The 18,960-nt window shown below is 40.4% G+C and overlaps 1 protein-coding gene across 6 annotated transcripts in view; it reads right to left on the bottom strand.

The window, feature by feature from the left end:
- The window catches only part of PACSIN2 (protein kinase C and casein kinase substrate in neurons 2), a 72,610-nt gene extending 57,309 nt beyond the window's left edge, over positions 1–15,301 (bottom strand). For 3 of the 6 annotated variants that reach the window (XM_067305603.1, XM_067305647.1, XM_067305640.1), the window contains exon 1: positions 15,189–15,301. The gene's annotated coding sequence lies outside the window, so the exon portion shown is untranslated. Of the gene's footprint in view, positions 1–7,214; positions 7,258–8,850; positions 8,879–11,644; positions 11,664–15,188 lie in introns of those variants that run through there. The other 3 variants (XM_067305618.1, XM_067305611.1, XM_067305624.1) reach the window with 3 other exon arrangements.
- Positions 15,302–18,960: the final 3,659 nt, after the last annotated feature.

The raw sequence follows: 18,960 nt of genomic DNA, 5'->3' as shown, positions 1-18,960 counted from the left end.
CCTGGGATCGTGAGGCTACTTCCAGCTGCCTGTAGAAGGCCTCTGCCACTTCCTCTTCCTGATCAGGTGGCCTGTAGTAAACACCCACAACAGTGTCCCCCATGCTAGCCTGCCCTTTAATCCTTCCCCATAAGCTCTCGACTCGCTCTTCAGCCACCCCTAGGCAGAGCTCGATACATTCCAGTTGCTCTCTCACCTAAAGAGCAACTCCTCCACCTTGCTTTCCTGGTCTGTCTTTCCTAAAAAGCACGTAGCCATCCATGACAGCACTCCAGTCATGCGAGCTATCCTACCATGTCTCTGTAATGGCAATGAGATCATGGCCTTGCGACCGCACACAGATCTCTAGTTCTTCCTGTTTGTTCCCCATGCTGCGTGCATTGGTGTACAGGCATTTCAGAGAGGTGATCGAGCATGCAGGTTTCCCGGGAGGGGTAAGAGTCGTATTAATACATCACTGACAAAATAATCAGAACACAATCCTATAAAAAGAGTTCTTTTAAGCCAAACAAAATACAAACTTCTGGCTCAAGGTCCAAGGTACTTAAGTAAGAACCCAGAACTTTTGTCTGTAAGACAGGGGCACTGAAAGTTTAGAGGTCTTCAGAATTTAGATAAACTCATCTTTTCTAATACTCTAGTTAGGGTGATACAATATCACATAGTATGCCAAGAATTTATTATTCAATTTCAGGATTTGGATGCAAGTTACTATCTGAGTTCATTCAGCTTAACACAGATAACCAGTAATTCTGTATCAAGTTTTAGATTCTAGAAAAAAATCAGATGAAATCCAAGAATTTTAAAATACATTTTAAAAATAGATAAATCACCACTTGCTTCAATATTTAATTTTTAGTAAGCTGGCTTTAGACAAAAAATTATGTTTTTCCTTTTTCATTTCATGTATTTGATATGCCTATGCCAACTCCCTTAAGAAATTTGTCTTAAAAAAGAAAAACACTCAAAAAGGAAGCCAGCCAACTGGGAAGTAAGATTTAAAAGTGTCTTTTTAAGCTGATATAGTTAATTTTCCAGCATTCTTTTTAATATATATAGCTACATAAAGCAGTTAAATTCTTGGAACTGAGTGATGGTGAAATATGCAAGAAACATGACTTGCATTCCTTTCTCCTCTAGGACAGATAACGTAGCCAGATTGAGATTTTTCACAGTACTCCCAATTTAAACATGTAAACTGACTCCGATGTAAATGCCTAGGTGCAATATGCCACTCTTTGCACATTCCAATAATTCTCATGAGTCAGCTCTACTTCCTAGCTACAAAAAACAGCTCAAATGCATTCTAGGAAACAGACCCATGCCTTGAAGACCATGGAAGAGATCCCTGGAGGACTGTAACTATTTTAAAAACAAATTCATATATATATACACTCTCATTTTCTATATGAAAGCACAGGATAGGCAGCAGCTAACCCTCAACAGAGATGAGAAACAAGCAGTGTTCCCTGTTCAGAACTTCCAGGCAATTGGCAAATAAGGGATACAGCATTAATAATACTGTATTTATATTTTGAGGGAGGAGCAGGGGGAAGTCAACCACAACCTCATTCACATTTCTTCAAAAAGACCATGAGAAGCCTCATTCCAGTTGTCTCACACCTGAACAACCACACACTTGGAAGAGCCATCACAACAATAACAAAGCAATCTAACAATAGCTGTGAATTTTAAATGGCTTATTTCTCCCCATTGACAGGACTAGATACTACCCAAGTCAATTGCTATTGCATTAAAAAGCGTTTCACAAAATTTTTGCCAAAGTAGGGTTGGGGGGGGGGGTGTTGAAAAAAAGATTACAAATTTGTCTCAAACTGTTCACTGAAACAAAATTCAAAGATTTGTGTGATTCATTTTTCCTTGATGAATTCAGAACACTTTTGGAGAAGCATGTTTGTAAGAACTTCAGTTCTTTAAAAAATTGATTTTAAGAACAGTTTTTCTTGGTATTTTTCCTACCTATTAAATTGCATTACAGGGAGTATTCTATCCAAATAAGATAGTTAACACAAACTTTTTAAACTTCGCAGATGAACTAATAACATCATTCACAATTCAGAAGTTCAAATAATGCTGTACCAGTATCATAGCCTTCAAGATTATTCAAAAGTAGTATTGTATCTACATATATGAAATCTGAAATGCTGCACATGCAAAAAAAAAAAAGTCACACACTATAAAAATGCCTTTATGTGTACTTAAAACATCGAAACATGTTTGACTGTTTCCATATTACCTTGCCATAGAGTAAAAGCTCTTGGAAATGGCAATAAAGCCTGGTAAAATTAATATTGCAAAGCTAGTAATTTTCTTCAACAATGAACTGGTAAACATTACACACTGAAGTCAACACAATTTGCCTTTGATTGCACAAAGGAAAGAGTGTTTCTACAACATCCAATAACACAGAGAAGCAAAGATGCTTCCTATCTAGCCTCTTTTGCAAGAAAGAGGACAAGGGCAAGAAAGGACAAAAATATTTAAGATTTCCAACTGCAGTTTTAGTACCACCTTTATTTTCTCTAGAGTAAGTTAAAAAACGAATTAAAAAACACACACACACAACCAGCTAACTGGTTCCTCAGAGAAAATGAGCCTACTTCATATTTTATTACATTGCTTGAATCTAGAGTGAAGAAGCTATAGCTTGTCTTACATAACTCTAAAATAAATCTAATATTAATGTATGATACTTGTTTTATCTATTCACACATACCAGTTTTTGAACTGCTACTGACTTGACAACAATGATTAAAAAAACACACCACAGATTTTACAACACTTAACTCACAGGACTTATACAGACTAGAAATCACATAATAGCCTGTGTTGTTCTCTGAGATGGGGATGCTACAAGCCAAAAGAGAAAAAAAAGCTGCTTGAACACTGATTTGTCTAGAAGATTTCTTAGCCAAATTCTAACCAATTAAGGTTCACTTACATATCCTTTAAAACTATATGGATTGCCCCTTGATCTTCTCAAATACCACGCATGTTCAGGAACATAAAGGATTTGGTCCTAACTTGTGAAGAGGCAAGACTTCCATGTTATTTACTAAATGGACTTTCACCTCTCCCAGTGTGAAGTCCAGTTAAATTAAGAAAAGTACAAGGGGTTCTGTGATACTGCCAAGCCTGCTTTCTTGCAAAGATGTACTCTGCTACCCAATCTGTGTACCTTCTGCAAAGATAAAAAAACTAGGTGAAACAACACTTCGCTGAGAAGAGCCAAGAAAACAGACTGGGCAATATCAGAAAACAAGAGTAACAGGAGGATCCCACTAACTCAATTCACTGATTTTTGTGGCAGAAAGAACAAATGTGCTAAAAGAACACAAGGAAGCAGTTTTTCCAGTTTAGAAAATAAGAATTCATAGAGAACTGGCATGGTTTTCATGTATATCTAGATTTTTCCTGCAAGGAAAAGACTGACATTTCTAAAAATCGCTTTAAGTGTTCTTTTCAGAAAAGTGACTGAATTTTGGAAATTAAATTTTGAGTTGGAATTTATAACTAGTTCTTCAAAAGCTGGTTTAACAATAAAATGTTAAAGATGAAATTTAATCTCCTGCTAGGAGATTCCAGAAGTTATTTAGCATTCACTTTTTCAACACAAAGCATTTAAGTTGCATAAATGTATAGTGCTGATAAATATTCTTAAGTTACTTGCAATTGAAATTTTAGAAGACAAAAGGTAAAGGCTTTTAGCTTCTTTATACTTAGAACTTACAAAAGTTGGAAAAGGATATCAATTCTATCTTCTGGTTTTCACACATTAAAACAGTTTAAACAAACATTCAAGAAAAAAAATCAGTACACAGACTTTCAAATTTGAGTTCCAGTTCATTTTAAATGTATTGCCTATTCAATCATGCATTTAAAATACGTATAAAAAAATCATAAGTCTAAGTGAATTTTCAATTCCTTTTACTATAAAAAGTTTAAGAGTACAGTCTCTAGATAATAGCATTCAATCTTACTCAGTTGTATTTCAGCAGCTCATGTAGCACAACTTCAGCTGTAATCATGAGCAACACTGTTGTATTTATACAGACTTCTCTTTTTCCACATTTTATTACAACCTGACTGGTCTTCAGCATACATGGGTTTATTAAAAAAAATAAAATCCCAACACACACACAAAACACACATACTTAAAGCTTCTTTACATCCAGCATTCAATTTAGAACTTAATTTTACAGAAATTATTCACGGCACCACTTATCTCAATCCTAGGCTGATCAATTTCATGGTCACTTTATGATGGTAAAAATTTGTGCTGCTGACAAAGAGATCTGTCCTTCTCCCACGTCCCCAGTCACTCATCCTCACCCACCAATTCTATTCATGAAACCAGGTTCTAAGCTTAAGCTTTATCCAGCTGCAAATTAACCCCCTCCCCCCCAAAAATATGTTTCTTGCTGGACCAGGGAACCATCTCAGGTCACAGCACTGTCTCATAAATCATGCCAACACAGAACAGGTAACTAGAAGAAACAGCTGAGGATCAGGGAAAGAACATGATTTCCCCTTATGGTAGCAGTACAGACTTGTGTTGGTTTTGAATTGCTTTATCACAGTGAGCAGAAGTGGCAACAAGTTTGAGCTAGTTAAACTAGTTACAGGATGTTATGTTAGCACAAGAGGAATAAGCAAGTACACATTTAACAAAAATCAAAATCTTGATAAAGTCCAAGACCCTGAAAGAGGTAAAACAAACTTTTCTTTGCTTATACATAAGCAGTAGGCACACAAGTAATCAAGAAAAATTAAATTTGTGCATTTGGGGACATAAATCAAGCCCAGTTAATATCACTGAAATCTGGTTGCGTGAGTCACATGACTGAAGAGTTAGTAAATGGTTATAACCTAGCTAGAGGATTAAGTGGTCAAGGAAGGAGTTGTAACGCTTCCGTAAAAATAGCCATTACTTGTTTGAATTAACAGCTTTAAAGTAAATGTTCTGTGAAATGTCAGTGTTCCAATAGCTCATGCACTGGATAGGTACTAACTGGCATCTACCGCAGACCACTAAAGCACACTAACGAACACAGAACAATCAGCTCCTTCAGCAGCAAGCTGTAATGCAGAGAATGCTGCATTATTGTGGGGCACTTTGGTCCCCATCACATACACCGAATGTTTCATTTTGTCAGTTCTGAAATTTGCATGGAATTTTTACAAACATTATAGATGACAATGTCCTAACTAAAAGGACACACTGCATCCAATACAAAGGAATTTCATGCCTACTCCATCTCAGAAAAGAATGGATAATAGAAGTAAAAGAGAGATTAGTGTACACAAGTCATGAGTTGACTCAGTGTGTCTCTAGCATCAACTGAAACAAATCGGCAATCTGAAAGTAATATTAACTTGAAATCATGCAAGACTTTAATAGCTGTCCCAAAACCACAATTAGAAAAAAAAACAGAGTAACTACAGATATAGTTATATGTGAACTGGAAAAGAGTGAAAGTTCATGATAATGAATGTAACAGAAGCTAGGAATGACAAACTGATGAAAGGAAGCAAGAAGTCCACAGAAGTTCTAGTGGTAGAGCTGAATATATTTAAAGCTCCTTTATTGTCCTTGTTATAACAACCTTAACAGCAATGCTATTATTATTGATACATCAACAATTTAACATAGCAACAGAAGATCCATGAGTGATGACATATTTAAGAGGCACAAGAATTTGGTCGTTTCACAGTGAAACATTTTTCCCCTCAAACCAGAAATCAAAAGGACTTAGGAGTCTGAACAATCACAGCATGATCAAACTATACTCTTGTTCAATAATTTTAAAATACCAATTGGGAGGCTCTGTATACCATCAACATTAACTTTTAGGAGTTCTGAACCTTCAGAACCTTTTTAAGGTTCTGAAATAATACAGAAGTTCCAGAAGACGAGAGAGGGGAAAAAAAAAGTCACATCAGTATTTTAAAAGGGACAGAATTACATCATTTACTAAAAATAAATCAACTAAAGTTTTCAACTAAGATGGCACAATATAAGCAATCACTTAACAAGGATAACAAGCTAATAATAACAAAAGTAGTTATATAATTAAAGAGAAAAATCAATACAAACAACTTCTTAATGGCATCCTGTTTTCATAAGGTCACCATTTTTAATGATAATGACAATGCTGATTAAATATGTTTCAGCACGGCATTCAACTTGCCATCACAAAATATTCAGATTAAAAGACAGAATGATACAAGTTCAGTCTGACATTACATTATTTTAAACTCTCAAAATACAGAATCAAGAAATATTATGAAGCAGATATGTATCTGGTGAGACGCTGCTGAGCTATTTAACATTATCATCAGTAACCTTGAAAAAGACCAAGATTCATGACTATCTGCTGCACAAGCAATTTAAGAAAAAGGCTGAGGAAGTAGTAAATAAAAGAGAATCATTGCAAATGCTATTTGAATTGCTTGCTGAAATGAGCACAAGCTAACAAAATTCATTTGTAATTCATACTGGGCTGTACCAAGACAAAGTTTAACTTTTCTGTTTCATAAAGATGACCCACTATTTTAAGCAGCAAGTTTGAAGAAGAATTCTTAAGTTGAGAGGAATACTCAGTTAAACATGCTCATGCAGTTCTAGGGTATATACAAGGTGCTATTGGGTAGGCAGCTAGAAGGATATATTATCTGTATTATACAATCAGAGAGGGTATCCTGTTTCAGACAGCAGGACTAGTCAGTCACTTGGACAATTAACAGGGTTGGGGTGGATTCTAAATTCTTTCTACTTCCTAAAAGGGGAGCTTGTTTTGTAGCTATTTCTCAAATTCTAGTAGGCATTAATTCACAGAAGTCCCGTGGCTTGTCTTTTTCAGCTCAGACCAGATGATTACAAATGGTTCCTTCCTGGATTAAAATCTATCAATAATTCTTTTGTATTTGTGTTGTGTACTATTACTAACTGAATGATGAAACTATTGCTTTAAAAATTTTAAGAGCAGTAACAGTTAAAAACTGTTTATGTGAAATTATCTCTTCATATTTCTACAGAATGTTAATGTGTGCTCCACAGATAAAAAGCGCCTAATAGTTTTAACTATCTCTGAGACATGCTCCTGAGGATATAAAATAAAATACAAGAGAAGATGACAAGGAGGAAACACAGCAAAATAGGGAATTCATTCCAAATTTGCAAACATGTTTACCTATCCTGCAGATCACATAAGAGCAGACCTTTCCTCACAGCACCTTAAAAAACAAACAAACAAACAAAAGAAATCCTTGTCATATCTTTAGCATCTATGACACCAAAAGGGGTAACTTCATTATAAGTGATATAGCCAGTTTAGCTAGTATCAGCTACAACTACCATAACTTAAAACCGGATTTAATTTTTATTGTTTCTGAGAGAATAACCTGCACTTTTTTTGGATGACTACCTTTGCAGTCTAACCTACAACGTAAGAGTCTCCTTTTATTGATATAGATGCCACCTTCCCATTGAGATGCACTCGAAAATAACTCTGTCCTTCAAGATTTAAGGTATTTTGCTCCCACATTCTGGAAATATCCTACTTCTGACTCCAGTTGCACACTTACTAGAAAGTAAATATTAGTAACAGACTACTGAAGCATATTTCTGCTCAGATGTAGTAGTATCTCTGAAGTGACTCAGAGACTATACCTGCAGAAGAGATACATATATTTTTTTCCTTTGAGCTTGAAATTAACACTGAAAACATTTTTTTATTGAAGATAGTAAGAACAGGCACAGTTTGAAGTAGAGAACATCAACTTTAACGGGAAAGCGCTACATTGGAAAGCTCTTAGAGCTATCAAATTCATTCTTAGGCCATCAGTGATCCAGTAACAGTACAGAACATGCTTGTCTGTCCATTTAGGACTCAGTTTGCTAGGACAGTATGACAGTTTCCTTTGGAAATTGGTACTTATGAATCAGAGGTTATTAGCTGATCACGGTTTATCCATATAGGTTGGTTGCTCCAATTAAATTAGCTTTTAAAAAGAAAAACTCAGCTCAAGGCAAGAATGGCCCTGAAAGTTCACTAGAGCAAAAGACCTGCTAGTGGAAAGCAGTCTGGGAAACTAGAAACAAACAAAACCCACCCAACTATACACACACACACAAAAATAAATTATACCATGGAAAAAGGAAGCAGGTTATACACACTTAAAATAACAGGATGGCAGTAAAATATACTCAATTTAGTGTAAACTAATGAAAACACCAGTGGCCTATCATAACAGTGGGCCAATACAGATACCAAAGATACAGTAATATTCCCACCTGCAGGCATAGGAGTTTCTATGAAATTTAAGTGCTCGAAAGAGAAACAGCTAACTGCTTGATTTCTTTATTTCTCACTGTATTTGCATCTGAATGACAGCAATCTTAATATGAATTTTATGAATCTCCTAATACACAAAGGTTAAAGAAAACTTATTTAAGGGAAATGGTAATCCAGTTTCAGTTCTCGCAGCTAAAACAGAGTGCTCATATTTTGAAATGGAACGGACAACTCAACACAGCAAGAACTTAGGAAGTCCATTCAATTATGTTCACCCTAAAGCTTATCCAAGCTGTTTGTGTTCAAGCAAAGTGTGACTGTACATTGACCAGTTTAGATTACTTCAGGTAAACAACTAAAAGTTTTGAAGCTTTTGTCTGTAACTCTTAAGGGGATGCAGAGAGAACCTTAAGACTTTGGAAAAAAATTGCTTTAAAAAAATTCAAGGACTGAGAAAACCAGCAAGACTAAGTTGATTTGATACTGTATAATCATGTGGTCCCATTAAAAATGAAGAGTTGCTTTAACATACCTGTACCTGTTTGTTGTAGATTTATCATTTCTCTTAACAGAAAAGAAGCGTTATTCCATTCAGCAGTGATTCAGATATTTGTCAATTTGCCAAGAAAACGTCTATTAAGGAAGAGGACCAGAGGCATAAGTCAAATCAAAAAGACGTCTGCTTGTCCTGTGACTCAGGCCAGATGATTTATTGAAATCTATACTTCACATTTCCCCCTTTAAAATTAACACATCAAGGATATCTGCTCCCCCCTTTATTTTATTTATAAACTCAGAAGAAGAGAGCACTAGCTTAAAAGAGTAATAAACTATGGCTAGGCATTTGCTATTGAGAACAAATAAAATTCTTACTTCAATATTCACCTACCATTTCTATGCTAATTAAGGTCTGTGCAAACTGACAGTTGTTTTTGGAAGACAGAAGCTCTGGCTACGTTCAGAAAGCAGAGGATGAGATGCTAGTTATCAAAGAACCCTGTTAGACCTTTTAAGAGCCCAGTCAATACATATCTTTTGTTGTTACAATCATCAAATGGCAATGCATCAGTCTGATATGTGGGAAAGACACATTTACCATCATACCAAAAAAACCCCCCCACAGATTTATGAGTACTACTTGTACTACTCATGTACAAAGACATAATAATGAGATACAAAGAATATTACTCTTCTGCAAAAAGACACTTCACAGCGAAGGTTACAGGACCATCGCATTCATCTGGTTTTAGTATTAGTAAACAACCCACTACTTTATAATCAAAAGCCAGGAGTTTGCAAGTACATAAATCACAATGGCTGTGAGAAGAAAGATATTTAAGACACAAATGTGAACTCCTTTGAGTTCACCGCATCACTTAAAAACTGGAAACGTGGCACCCCATTCTCAGGGTATCTATTTTTATTCTGCATTACTAAGTTTGTGTCAAAAGACCACATAAAAGAAAAGAGCTTTTTTAGTTTCAGGAAACCTTTGTCAAAACAAATGTTTAATAATGATCTGATACACTGCTCTCATCCTCTCCATTTTTGAAATTATATTGTAATGCAGCTTATTATTCAGTGGTCCAGAGTATATGATGAAAGACAAAGAATCTCATTTAAGGTTTTTGGGCTGTAGATGCTTTGGAATTCTTAGTTTAGAACAGAGTCCTACATAAGCAAGAGGGGGTTAATAACAGACATTGGCCCCAAAACCACCACTGCAAGATACAGGTTACCAATACTGTCAAAATATTTACAACATGTTGTGTAAGCCAAGACAGTTTTTAAATATTTGCATATTATAAAAAGCTGAACCAAATCACACCACTCAAAGTCTCAGAGGCATTTTCTTTTAGCTTCAGAGCTCATTACTGTGCAGTGTTACTCACAATATCCGTGCTAACTCTATCCCCATTTACTAATTAGGGCTGGGTACCTTCTCAAATATTGACACATCCTGTCCACTAAGACTCACAGGATTTGGCCACTGCATGCCAGCACACAGTGGCTCAAGCAGAATCACTCGCACTCCAAAGACTGTGCATCAAGGCAGATTATACATCAGCACCAGAGAAGTGTTGACTGTTCTCTTGCCCCAAGCAAGCAAGGTTCCTTGAACAATAGCAGATGAAGGAATGACTTTCAAGTCTTGAGACAAATTTGATTATGACTATAGACTGGGTGCTAACCTTTTCCCCTCTCAGGGGCACAACAGCTTTTTTACCATCAACTTCAGATTGTTCTTCTCACACTCAGTGAGCCAACTAGCCAGGCAGCATTCATATTAAATACACCATTCCACCTAACCACAGACTCAGAATATTTAGCTCTGTTTACCTCAGTACAGTTACATCACTGTTATTTCCTGCTTTCTTCCTTCTCATGTTCCAAGAACAATTCATCATTACCTTAAGTCAAGTCAAAAATCAGTAACTCAGTTTTGTTGAAAGAAACAACCTCACTTTGTGAAGTTTATTAGATTAAGACAGAATTCAAATTAACCTCTATGCCACAAAAAAAAAAAAAATTGTTCATCTCAGAGACTAGTCTTCAATTCAAGTATTAAATATAGGCATCATTCAAAGTTTCAAGCAATCGATAATTAACTAATCTTAGAATTTCTAAGAAAAAGCAGAGATCCCAAGAACCAACAATGCATCTAAAATGGTACTGACAATATATTAGTTTATAGGTGTGTTTGAACACATCCATGGAAAAAAAAAAAAAGGAAATTCAAATCTTCACCTTCCATTCTTCTGGCTCACCGTAGGAGAATAAAATGCAACTTTTTAAGGACTTTTAGAAAGTCCTTACATTTAAGTAATTAAGTCTACATTTAGAAAAGTGCATACCATCTCAGGAGCAGAAAGCTACCTTTTTAGCCAATTTATATTACTCCTATGGACTCATACAAGCACACTTACTTCTTGAGTAGCAGTGCCTGTAAGCACTTTTAACCTTTGGCACTGCTATAAGAGACAGAATGCGAGACTTCTGGGTTTACAGACTACCATTTTAAGTCACACTGACATTTAGGCTTATGTTAACCACAACTGAGGAAGCACAGAATTGCCATAAGGACATCTTCGGGTTAGAGATCATTTAGGCAAACTTGACACCCACAAATCCATGGGCCCTGATGGGATGCACCCACGAGTGCTGAGGGAGCTGGCGGATGCTATTGCTAGGACACTCTCCATCATCTTTGAAAGGTCCTGGAGAACAGGAGAGGTGCCTGAAGACTGGAAGAAAGCCAATGTCACCCCAGTCTTCAAAAAGGGCAAGAAGGAGGACCCAGGGAACTACAGGCCAGTCAGCCTCACCTCCATCCCTGGAAAGGTGATGAAGCAGCTCATCCTGGAGGCCATCTCCAAGCACGTGGAGGAAAAGAAGGTGATCGGGAGTAGTCAGCATGGATTCACCAAGGGGAAATCACGCTTAACCAATCTGATAGCCTTCTATGATGGCATGACTGCCCGGGTAGATGAGGGGAGAGCAGTGGATGTTGTCTACCTTGACTTCAGCAAGGCTTTTGACACTGTCTTCCATAACATCCTCATAGGCAAGCTCAGGAAGTGTGAGCTAGATGAGTGGACTGTGAGGTGGATTGAGAACTGGCTGAATGGCAGAGCTCAGAGAGTTGTGATCAGTGGCACAGAGTCTAGTTGGAGGCCTGCAGCTAGCGGTGTCCCCGAGGGGTCAGTACTGGGTCCAGTCTTGTTCAGCTTCTTCATCAATGACCTGGATGAAGGGACAGAGTGCACCCTCAGCAAGTTTGCTGACGATACAAAACTGGGAGGAGTGGCTGATACGCCAGAGGGCTGGGCTGCCATTCAGAGAGACCTGGACAGGCTGGAGAGGTGGGCAGTGAGGAACCTCCTGAAGTTCAACAAAGGCAAGTGCAGAGTCCTGCACCGAGGGAGGCACAACCCCAGGCACCAGTACAGGTTGGGGGTCGACCTGCTGGAAAGCAGCTCTGCGGAGAAGGAGCTGGGAGTGCGGGGGGACACCAAGTTAAGCATGAGGCAGCAATGTGCCCTTGTGGCCAAGAAGGCCAATGGTCTCCTGGGGTGCATCAGGAAGAGTGTTGCCAGCAGGTGGTGGGAGGTGATTCTCCCCCTCTACTCAGCCCTGGTGAGGCCACATCTGGAGTCCTGTGTCCAGTTCTGGGCTCCCCAGTACAAGACAGATGTGGCACTACTGGAGCAAGTCCAGCAAAGGGCTACAGAGATGATTAGGGGACTGGAGCATCTCTCTTATGAGGAAAGACTGAGAGAGCTGGGCCTTTTTAGCCTAGAGAAGAGAAGGCTGAGGGGGGATCTTATTAACGTGTACAAATATCTGAAGGGAGGGTGTCAAGAGGATGGAGCCAGACTCTTTTCAGTGGTGCCCAGAAACAGGACGCGAGGCAACGGGCACAAACTGAAACACAGACGCTTCCATCTGAACATGAGGAAATACTTTTTCACTGTGAGGGTGACAGAGCACTGGAACAGGTTGCCCAGAGAGGTTGTGGAGTCTCCTTCTCTGGAGATTTTCAAAACCCGCCTGGATGCGATCCTGTGCAACATGCTCTAGGTGACCCTGCTTGAGCAGGGGGGTTGGACTAGATGATCTCCAGAGGTCCCTTCCAACCTCAACCATTCTGTGATTCTGTGATCTTTAAGACAGTAGCTCACTCAGTTCTAGAGAAAGAAAGGCTACAAATCACGAATGCCATCTCATTTGTCAGCTCAATATTAACTACTGCTATACACCCTCTTCAAAACAAAAGAAAAAATTTAGCAAAAAAGTCACTACAAAACAGTTTTATCTATCTACACATTAATAAGCTATTTCATTACTAACTATATTTATGCTATACATCTTTCTTTAAACTATGTAACTACACAAGCTTGGAAGCACTGGTACACTGAATAGCCATGCTAGTGTTAATAATACAGAGGACAAGGTAACACTTGCACACCTCTCTTGCTTTCCATTCCTTAGCTGTGGTGTTGAATGATCAGAGATCACTAAAATGATGCTGCATTGTGCTAATTAGACATGCCCTGTGTGCTAATACACGTTACCATTTAAGCTGATTCAGTCATAATTGGTAGAACATAACACTATTATCTTTGAAGGCAAATTGCAAGTTTGACAATAAATAATTTCAGACACATACAGGTATGAAACAACAAGCACATTATCCCTCAGTGTGAGTGACCTTCCTATTCATAAAAATAATTAAGAAGTTTTGTCTAAAACACAGTCAAACTGCCTTAATTTTACCTCTCATCTTTAAGCAGAAATACAAGACCTTCTCCTCCCGCCCCCAAGGGAATGAAGGGGTGTTTTTATACTGGTCTTACAACAGTCATAAGAGAATGACCTTCTTTTTGTTGCATTGAGCCAGAATCTTCACTATGTGTACTGTAATCATACACTGCCAATGCTTTCACCTTTTCAAAGTTGTGAGCTCAATAGCCCTATCTTCAAAAAGAGGCTGAACAAACTCTGAAATTAAATTCAAAGTAACAGAAGGGATAGGGTCCTCCCATAGCGAGAGAAAACTGTCACACTGGCAATCTTTCAAGTAGTCTGTTGTGAGGTCATGAGGCACAACAGAGGAAGATAGAAGTGTCTAACACATCCTGAGGTTCATTTTTCACCACAGTTTGGGTTGTGAACAGATGATAAAGCTTACTAAAATAATTACAGGGGATGCAAGCAAGCGTGTACTTGTTTCAAATTATCCTAGCTAATTCATAGTTTTAGTCAGAAAAATGGGCTACCAACTGAACATTTAAAACTGCAAGATCACACTTAGTTTTCAAACACACAGTTTAAAAAAGGACAGTGAAGGCCACTAGCAGCTTTCTGGTCTCCCTCATTGCTAAAGCAAATGGACAAAACCTCGAAAGACTGAGCCTATCAGCTCCTGAGTCATTTTAAGCAGAAAGAGCCAAGCAATGGGGAAAGATGGATACAGCAGGCCACACAGACACTGTAGATACCCAGTCTTTCTCTAACCAGGTAGCCTCAATCCACATAGAGTGACTTCTGTTTCCCACACAGATGTTTCACTTTGTGAGAAGGGGCGATTCTTTCCACCAGCCAAAAAAAAAAAAAGGGACATTCAAGAGAGAAGGAGATGGCAAGACCAAGCAGCCTGGCCTATCTGTGTCACTGCTAGTACTCAGGAGACAGCAAGCCGTTTAAAACCGCACTTTCCCTCGCAGAAAGGCCCCTCCCTCGAAGTCAGCATTCCTGCCATCATGTAGGCCCACGGGATTTGAAAGGCAGGAGGAAATCCCACTCACTCAATTTTAGGTCTCCCCCCCTCCCAAAAAAAGCAGTCGTCACCACCACCACCGAGTAGGTCACCAAACTTTCCCGAGCAGCGAGCTCTTCCCTCCTACAGAAACTGAGCCTCCCCAGCCGGTGTCGTCATCGCCCGCAAGCCCCAGCCCTGCCCTGCTCCGCCAGGCGCCGCGCAAGGAGAGCTTCACCTTCCCCGCCGCGAGGCGCGCGGGCGCGGGCCCGGCCCCCCCCGCAACCCCCCCACAAGCGCGTGAGGCCCCCTCGTGCGCCCCCCCCCCCGCGTCACCGCCGCGCGCCTCGGCACTGTCACTCGCGTCCCCTCCCTCCACCCCGCCCCGCGCCTCACCACAGGGGCAACGAGCCCCCCACGGCACCCGCCCCGCCCCGACCCCGCCGCGGGGCAGCGGCAGCGCCCGGCGCCGCCAGCCCGGGCGCGACGGCGGAACCAACCGCCTCCCCCCGCCCGCCACCCAACGCCCCTTTCCCCCTCCCTCACCCCGCCGACAGGGTCTGAACCCCCGCCTCTCCCTCGGGCTCGACCCGAAACGGCGCCGCCCTCACCTGAAGCGTCGGGAGCTTCCCGCCGGCGGCGGGTGAGGGAGGGAGGCGGCGCGGAGGGAAGCGGGAAAAGTCCCTGCGCTGCGCCGGGCTCCAACCGCTCCGACTGCCGCCCCCCGCTCCCGCCTGCGCCCGACTGCCGCCCCCGCCCCCGCTGATTGGCGGATGCCCAGCCGCCTCCGGATTGGGAGACGGCCACGCGCAGGTTCCCGCCCCGCCGCGGCCCATTGGCTCGCCGCGCCTGACAATTAACGTCGCTTCCTAGCTGATGGCTGGAAGGGGCGGTGGAGGCGAAGGTGGCTGGCGGGCGACGGGGGCTTGGGGAGCCGGCGACGCCCCGCGCCGGCGCGTGGGGCGCGCCCGCCAACGGTTCGCCGGCGGCCGTTAGCGCCGCGCGCCGCCTCCCCGTGCCGCCGCCGGTCACCAAACTCAGGCCCGCGCTCCCCACGCGCACGCGCGCCGTTCCTGTGAGCCAGTCCTGGGCTCGGGGGGCCGGTGCCAGAAGTCGGCACCGCTGCCCCCCTCAGCAGCCGGCCTTTGCTGCTTCTAAACCTGTATGTACATACATATATATATATATATATATTCGAAATCCGCTGGCAGAGCAACGCTGCAGAACATCTCAGGCCTCATAGTAAATAAAGACATCATATGTCCCACTTCGATTATCCACCGCAGGGGACCATAAATCAGCACAAAGATTAGTTTCCTGAGCTGGAATTGGACCAAGCTGATAGGAGCGGTGACAGGGAATTTTTAACGAGTGAAAGCGATGAAGACTTTAATTTCCCTTCTGATTTCCAGGCTGTCTGGCTGAGGAATGCAGTGCCCTCTAACACCACGATGCAGCAATGATAGCACTGCATTGATTACATATTTCCGGCCTGTCAGCGGGAGCCCAGGCTTCGCTTGGAGAAACAGCACGGGACTTATTAGTGCACTTGTCTGACGGCTGCGTTTGAGACTGAGGTTGTTCAAGGACAGAGCCACCTTTAAAATCACATTGCTGATTTGGTTAAACCTCTGTAAGCAGAGACACACAATACTTGAATGCTATCACAGGTAGAGCTATTATTCCAGCCCTCACCTATCTTTTAGACATATTTGTTTTAGACCGAGGAGCATTTCTTTCAAGTCAAGTCCCCAAAACAGCAGTCACGGTGCCCTTATTTTGGCCCTGCAGCCTATGCCTCCTCTTCTCCTCCATGAATTTCAAACCACCCTCGCCTCTGCCTTTCTCTTTGCCCACCTGCCTGCAGCCTGGTCTGAGGATCACCATGCAGGGCTGCAACACGGCCCTGGGCACTCTTTGCTCTTGGGCATGTTTCTTATGCAAGTCGGCGTATAATCAGCGTAGGCGCCAAGTCCTCCCGTACTCTTTCACTAAGCGTGTGACTCATTAACTTTAAGGAGTTTTAAGTTCACTGGGAGAGACATTTAGGTTAGCCCAGCAGGACTGTGAGACCATATCACTGGGGTGAATTTTACCTTCTGGTAAAATGTCCTTAACTTGATTTGAATCATTTCCAGTCAATGTTACCACAAAATCTGGTCAGGTCTGTAAGTTTTTAAAGCTTTAATGTGATTTTCCACTCTCTCCTTTTCTCCTTCTCTTAAAAATACTGTGTTGAAGGTTAAAATTTCATATTTAATAGGAGGAATCTTGACATTTCTTCTCTCATTTCTGATCACAAATGCATTTTATTTTTCTATGCAGTCTCTCTCATTAAATAGGAAAGCCAGGTCTGCAAAATCCAGCTCTCTTTACAGAAGATTACAAATGATATATATAATCAGAAATACAGTTCTTTCTGTATAGACATGAATTGAGCTTCTGTTTTGCCTAGAGCATTGTCAAAGCTAGAAATCCTCCCTGCCAAAACACTTAGACTGCCTTCAACCTCAACTTCAAAACACTCATTCATTTATATTGTATGGTCAAATAACGCTCAAACTTGCCCAAAGATTTAAGAAACAGCCCTGGAATTCAATGTAAATCATAGCTCTGAGTTCAGAGTGTGAGGAAAGAGACTCCCATGTTGCTAGAGGACAGAGGCTGAACCTGGCCCTGGTGGTGAACTGACCAAAAAAAACTTATTCTGCACAGAGTTGATCGAATACCGCCTTGTGCCCCAAAATCACTTTGCTGTTTACAGAACCAGTGCCAATCAGACATATATGCTATCACCTGTGAAAATCAGGGCTCACATTCTTATTTTACAGCAACATCAGATTGGGGCCAATGACTGTAAACAGGTGTACAAGAGAGGTATATTCAGGCCCCGAGTTTGCTTGCAAAAACTACCAGACTGTCTTTTAAAAGTGAGGAAAACAATTCTGTATTCTTCTTTCCAATCAACTATTCCCATGCATGGACTTTGCCAGGGCTCTGTACTACTTGCACCTTTTTTTTCTCCCCATATATCTAGGTGCAGTAAATTCAGCCCTGGTGTCCCAGTGCCAAAGCAATGAATGGTTGCAGTTTGGGGAGTGCTCTTCACCTGGGACTCGTGCTTGTTCTGTATTCCAAGGGAATGGAGGCTGAGCAGAAACCATCAACTTACCCAACAGTGTTGTACGAACAACTGGCTTGGATTTTAACACAACTGGGGAAATAACAACTGTGTTATCCAACCTTTCACTTAAACATCTTTATAAATTCTGTACAATTAAAACTGAAAATACAAAAAAGCGAAGGCAGGACTATTAATTGGAAAAAAAAGTCACCAAAAGACAATTTACATGAAGATTTTAATTTAATATTTGAAGGCTCCTTGAGGCACCACTTTAGTGAATACTATTTTTAAGCAGCTGAACATTCTCTTCTGGTTGCAAGATGTTTCCTATGTTTTTTACATTTAGAATGAAAAATGGCTTAGACATCTTTGGAGACAAAGGAGACAAAAACAACAATCAGAAGAAAAAATACAATTTTAATTGTAAAGTTTTCATCCCTTTTTCATGTGTATCATTTGAAACAATTAAGAAACGACATTATTAAAGTTGTCTACATTTTGGATCAATGCTATTGATCTTCCTGTGAGTTATCTCTATACCTGAAAGCAAAATTTGTCTGCACTGGGGTTGATGTACATACTGTTGCTTAATTTGACTTCATCAGAATTACTTACAGTAATAAAGTTAAATGCAAGTATAAATATATGAAGACTTGAGGCCACATGCACTATATACATACATATATACACTCAAAAAATTGCTTGCAGAAATATACCTCAGTGGTTAATAAAGTACTATTTTTTTCAATTTATAAAATGTAAATTCTCTTTATGCATATTCAAACACGAAGTTTAGATATAATTAGTGGTCTAATTATATCTACCACTAGTCATGCACCCTCCCAGCATGATGACACTATTACAATACCATGAATAATTTACACATGTAGTGAATCATACTTTAACATGGTATTAATCATCTCAAATTTAGCAATTTGAGATTCTTTTTCTAAATATTAAAATTCAGTTGTTCTCTGAACATTTTCAGTTATATTAAAAATGTGACATCCTAGGAAAGATTACTTCAACCTTTTTTCTTAGGAGAAAGGCTAACAGTCTATGCAGCCTGCCTGGTGGACATTTAAGTTAGACTGTTAGAGACAGGACAGGAAGTTTCTGAAAAAAACCTCTCTCATTTTAAATAAGTATCCCACGGTTATTTTTATTTTTAACACAATCTATTTTTAAATATGTTTCTTGTGTCTTCTGCTGTCCTCAGAAATTGCACGTGTCCTTTTAAGTACCAATATTTTCTCTGT

The sequence above is a fragment of the Apteryx mantelli genome, chromosome 1 (genome assembly GCF_036417845.1).
Source record: "Apteryx mantelli isolate bAptMan1 chromosome 1, bAptMan1.hap1, whole genome shotgun sequence".
Taxonomy (NCBI): domain Eukaryota; kingdom Metazoa; phylum Chordata; class Aves; order Apterygiformes; family Apterygidae; genus Apteryx; species Apteryx mantelli.
The sequence above is the reverse complement of the archived record's forward strand: the minus strand, read 5'-3'. Positions and strand labels throughout refer to the sequence as shown.